Here is a 6,000-nt window from a genome sequence, read left to right on the forward strand (position 1 = left end):
TATATTTCTATTCATTTATGAAAATGAAAAGAATTATAATATGGTACAAATGGAGATGCCTCTAATGAAAATAAAAATATAGTATGGGTCACAGTCTCTCAGTTTATATTCTTATTATAGAAAAAGTGCAATACTTAAAAGAAGTAAAACATAAAAAATGTTGGTTTTTTTCTGATATTTCATACAACAGCTATCAATGAAAACATACTCCTATCATTATAAATAAAGAAAACTTTGAATTTTTATTTGCTATTTTTTATATTTTTGAAAAGGTCTAAAGTAATAATTCTAATAGAACGATTACAAGACGATTTTGTTTATTTCTATTTGTGATGTCATTAGGTCAGTGTATTTTATGCATTATTTTTATAGAAAAATAAGCGGTCTTTCAAATTTTATATAACAGCTAAATAACTAATAGTACGTCATAGCTGATTGTGCATATTTAAAAGAAAAACGCAGTTTTTCAAAATGGAAATTAATTTTTATTTCAATTAGCAGATTCGCCCCTAGCATCAAGGGAAGCAAGGGTAAAATAAACTAAAATCATAAAGAGAATTATGCAAAGCTTCTCTTAAATGGAGAACTCAATCTGGTGATTTGTTAGCGAGATCTTTATGAAAAAACAGGCAAAAACCTTACTATTTTATTTAATGGGAGATTTTTATCAATTATATTGCTTGCTTGATATGAGCAATTTAGTGTTTTGTTATTATTTCAGACCTCTAACTGGTATAGTTGCTGAGAAAATCACATTTTTTTTTTAGAGCAGACGTACTGACAAAAGAAGATCCTATTTATTTTGTCGCCGTGCATCAACAAGTTATTTTTTGCTTATTTAGATAACCTAAAAACAAAAGCTGGCTTTATAGTTGTAAAAATATTCCGCATAATGTAACTAGACTGGGAATAATAGCTTCTTTAAAGACGTTCATTTTAAACAGTTGGAAGTATTTTTATACAAAGACTTTTCCAGTCGCTTAATTTCCGGTGGATTAGAACCAGATTTAAGCCATACTGAAAAATCATGTACATCATTGTATTACAGACAATCTTTCAATAAATAAAAATCATAAAATTAATATCTTTTTTAATATCCGCGAAAAGCTGTCTACAATTCAATGCCACAAATGACTATTGTTAATTAAAGGTTATCTTACTTATTGAAGATTTTTTCTCCTACCCATGCTAATAGTTAAATATTATTTAATAAGGAAGAGTTTTCTTTTAGTTTTTGGACTGTTTCCTTTTTTTTTGCCATTCTTTGCTAAAAAGTACAAACATTTACAATATTTAAAGCAGGGATTAAATGATTAGTAAATTAATCTCCCTCTATTTTTTTTGTGAAATCTTGTTAGCTAGTTAATTTTTGAGGAAAGAAAGAAGAGTAAATTTCTTTACCTATTACTCTTTGAGACAAAGAAAGTGTCATTTGTGACGTCATTAAAATACGTCAAGACCCATCTCTTTTTTTAAGGGTTTCCTTCTCTCATTCTTCCTATTTAGACGTATTTTTATGACGTCACACATGTCACTTTCCGTATCTTCGTTACTCTTCCCTTGCTCCATGAGATTAAGTTTGCCGGTGTAATAGAAAGTTATGCGGTCATTCATTTAATGAATGTTAAGTTATCTATCTATTTCTCAATCTATCTTTCTATCTAGAAGCTTGTTATAGTGCCTTTAAGAAATGACGTGCTACAATGCAAATGACCAATGATAGGCCAGTATAAATTTTAATTGACCAATGGCCAGTATGACGTCATTTTTATCTATCTATCTATCTACATCAATGACTATCTAGCTATATATTTATCTTTAAAATAAATTATTTGTATATCAATTTAAATTTATGTTGTATAAAACTCTTTTTAGTATTCCAACCAAGTATCTTGTTTACTATTTGTGGCTGCACATCTAGCTTCCTTGTTTTGTAAAAAAAATATCGGCGGGGGGATTGGTGTCTCATTCCCCGTTTAATTTCCTAGAACCTTTTCCTTTCTTGTTGGTCTCACCGTTTATGAGACACAATCCAATCATTCCCGATTTTGTATAATTTTTGAGGAACACGATTCCAGTGACGTCATATTTTTCTTTCCCAAAAAAGCGAAGGGGGGAAGAAAATCTCTTCAAAAGAGATGGGGAAAACCCCCTTTTCTCCCATCTCTTTTTTTCTTCCCCCTTCCCTTTTTCGGGAAAGAAAAATATGACGTCACTGGAATCGTGTTCCTCAAAAATTATACAAAATCGGGAAAGATTGGGTTGTGTCCGTTTATGAGATCTTGTGGGGCATACAGGCATATAAACAGACGTGCTGTTACCGTTTTTATACAGTATTTATTACTGTATCTATCCCTCAAATATACATTTTTTATGATTTTAATTACTTAATACTTATGTCTTTTTCAACATTTGTAGATTTACTAAATTAGTATTTTTAATGCTTTGTTAAAGTCAAAGGTACACAAATTATAGAAATTTTGTACATTACAACTTATTTTATCCAAACCAATACTTATATACATATAGAAAAAAAGGTCATCAATTTTACTTTGTATTGCCCCTCAACGAAAGCTGAAAATCAAGCATAGGTTTAGATTTTTTCGAATTAATTTTGTTGTTGTTAATCTGTATTCACTCGCACTAAAGTAATTTGGCAGCATATTTCCTTGTTAAAAATTTAAAAAAATTAAGCGTCTCAAAATTCAAGATATTTTCATCCTTGTTAAAGTATAAATCTAGGTTCTGCAGTTTAAATGTCTTTATGAATGAATTCCATCTTGAAGTTATTCAGAAGCGAAGCTTTCCTAAAGAAAGGGTCTTTCTGTACGTAACGGATAGCTCTTGTCGGTTATTTAGGCATGTTAGAATTTTCCTATCGAATTAAAATATAAAAATTCGAAAACAATTTAGAAATCATAGTAATTCTGTAAATATTACTAGAAAGTCCGTAAGTATATTTCTAACAACAATTTTTATATGATATAATTATTGTATTTATGTGATTTCTGGGACATGATTTTTAGGACCATTAGACATTCTTCTCAATAACCGAGTCATAAAATTGACTTTCTGAATTGTTATGCTTTACTTTTATGGACGTTGTCATTTTTGTTAAAAAATAATTTCAAATGCACCAACAAATCTAAATTAATCTAGAAAGAACAAAGTTAACGTGCAGGGATCTAAAGGGATAAGACAAAGGCCGATAAATTAATCTACATCCATAATTATGATGCACAAAATTACCTCTTCAGGAGATAGCAATTAGTGGTTAAAATGTTTGAACACTCAACTTCATGAACCAACAAAAGTTGTTAAGCAAACGAATGAGAAAACATTATTATAAAACTTTGGGGACAAGTGTAATAAACAAACCAATGTCCCCTTCCTCCCTGGTTAACTTGACATTCTTGAGGCAAAACAATTTGTTGATAAAATCATTAAATAATTCTCAGTTTTATCTTTGACAATGATTACTATTCTAAAACAGTTTTGTCTTAAAGTTAATGATAAGTTCTATGCATTTTTTAATCACATTTCAACGCTTGATAGCCGAATTAATGTCATTAAAATAACGGTTTGTGTAATATATGCCAATAATAAACTTAATAATTAATATCTGCTGGATTAGAGACAATTTTCCAGATAAATTTTGTAATTGATATTAAATTGTTAGCAGCGAATTTTTCCACTCGGGGCTAACAAATCTGGTTTAAATCTAATTTTTTTTCATTTTTTGTCCGCGGAAAGCTGTCTATAATCTATTCCAATGCCATAAAATCGACAATCGCAAAAACTAAAAAAAAAAAAAATTTTTAAAAAGAAATTATCTTTGATTATTTTTATACTTATCCTTAATGTTAAAATATCTAAAGAATAATACAATGTAGGTCAAACAATTAAAATAGTAGATAAAAGAGATAAAAAAGGATGTGTTTTGTTTGCATTTAATGTTTACGATTTTACTTTTTAAGTCTATTTATCTATATACTCTTTTTTTTAACCATGGGCGATAATAAAACGAAACATTATTTTTTCATTTTAGTTTTCGTGGAAAATTGTCTGTAATACAATGCTATACATGATTTTTCAGTATCACTGAGAATAGGTTCTAATCCTTCTGATATTAACAGGTTTCGAAGCAATACTGAAAATAGTTTTTCTCATAATTAACTGCTTAATGTGGGTTTGAAGAAATGAAGCTAGATAATTATTACGTACATTGTACTTTAAAGAAAAAAATATTTGTGGTGTTAAATGTCTTTCTAAAGTCTAAAATACTAAAATTACTCAAAATTATTTGCTTTAATTTAAAGACTTTATTTGTACTTTAAAAAAAGAACTATTTCAGAATAAAATGCAAAATTTTGAAAGTAATGACAATTAATATGAAAAAAGCAGACAATTGGCTGTCATATACTTATATCATCCCATAATATGAAGCAAAGTATCTAATTGCTAGTCCTAATCAGTTGTACTTTTCAATGAAACGTCCTTTGGAGGTTTTTGGACATTTAAATGACATTTCTTGCCCCTCCATAAAGGCAAGGGGCAAGGCTAGGGTACCTCATCCCCTCCCCTTCTATTGGATAAACGAACTGACCACTATATGATGTCCATATTGGCAAGCTAAATTGACGACAAATTCTCCCCTGTCAATATATCCTGTATCCACTCCTAACTAATATTTTCAGGAAATTATATTTAATGCAATTAGCTTATCTTTAAAGTTATCCGAACGGATATAGAATATACATGGATATATTGTCAGGGCAAAATATGTTGTCAATTTAGCTTGCTAATATCGACCTCATTTATTGGTCAGTTCGTTCATCTCGTAGGGGGCCGGTGAAATGATGAAGTAAAGTGGGTGGATGGAGGGTGTCGTTATTTTAGTCCGCTGAGTGTTTCACTTTATCAGAGAACAAGAAAATCTGGTGTAAAATCCAAGTTATAATATATCCATTCGAATATTTTCGGAAAATTATATTTTATGCAATTTGCTTATCTGTAAAGTTATCCGCAAAGTACAAAATTGACCTTCAATTTTACAGATTTATTAATAATCAATGTCAAATGCAAATTATGAAAATAAAATTGTTGTATCACAGCTGCCCACTAAGTTGTCTATGTCCGTAGACCCGACTGACGTTCAGCTTTTGTTGATGGTTTCTCTCTATTCTATTAAATTCTTTTCTATATTATCTATCTAAATTCTTATATTTATTAATTATCTAGCTATCACTTTTTTACATTCTAGCGTCTACGAAAGAAAAAAAAGTAAAAAACAATTTGCTTTTGGAAAGGGGGGTTGGGGAGCACTGGTCGCCGGAAGGGAAAAGCAGTTTTTTGAAACAGGCTCTCTGAGATTATTACAGATTCTGATATATACATATATAGACTAATGAAAAATGCAAAAAACGAAATCAAAAGCGTTCCTTCTTGGGAGAAAATGCGGGAAAAAGATTTTAGCTATTTTTAACCTAAAATTCACATTGGCAATCCTGTAAAAAAATATACACACATTTTAAACATGTCATTGCTCAGCACCTAGAAGTGGGAGAAAAATGCTACACATACCATTGTAAAGCTCACAACCTCTAGTTTTCATATTGGTATATAAAGATAAAGGGTATTTTTTCTAGAGGCGATTTCTCCTTGAAGGGTGGTCGTATCCTCCTCCAAACAATAATTATCAAATTACCTAAAATCTATAATAAATCTTCACTGTACAGGATAATCATATTGGTCCTGCGGTTAGTGATATTTTAATCTACATGCAACCATTTACACAGACAAACAAATATCTTGTTACTTTTAATTTCTAATTAATATATTACTTGATCTAAATTTACCTTTTAACAATTTAAAATCCATTTTAACATTAGAGATTTGTAGAATTCACTTTATCAAAATTGTTCACTAATTAAAATCACTTTAAACAATTTAAAGCTGAAGAATGTCTGTTGTGTCTTAGTATCACTGAAAGTGTTCCTC

General features: G+C 29.6%; 1 protein-coding gene across 1 annotated transcript in view; it reads right to left on the reverse strand.

The window, feature by feature from the left end:
• The window catches only part of LOC145328998 (uncharacterized), a 46,809-nt gene that overhangs the window by 39,655 nt on the left and 1,154 nt on the right, over nt 1–6,000 (reverse strand). Inside the window, exon 2 of the mRNA XM_080172992.1 lies at nt 5,859–6,000. This exon is cut by the window's right edge and continues 182 nt beyond it. The gene's annotated coding sequence lies outside the window, so the exon portion shown is untranslated. The remainder of the gene's footprint in view (nt 1–5,858) is intronic.

Source organism: Acartia tonsa, chromosome 9, assembly GCF_053477335.1.
Source record: "Acartia tonsa isolate MP-2025a chromosome 9, ASM5347733v1, whole genome shotgun sequence".
Taxonomy (NCBI): domain Eukaryota; kingdom Metazoa; phylum Arthropoda; class Copepoda; order Calanoida; family Acartiidae; genus Acartia; species Acartia tonsa.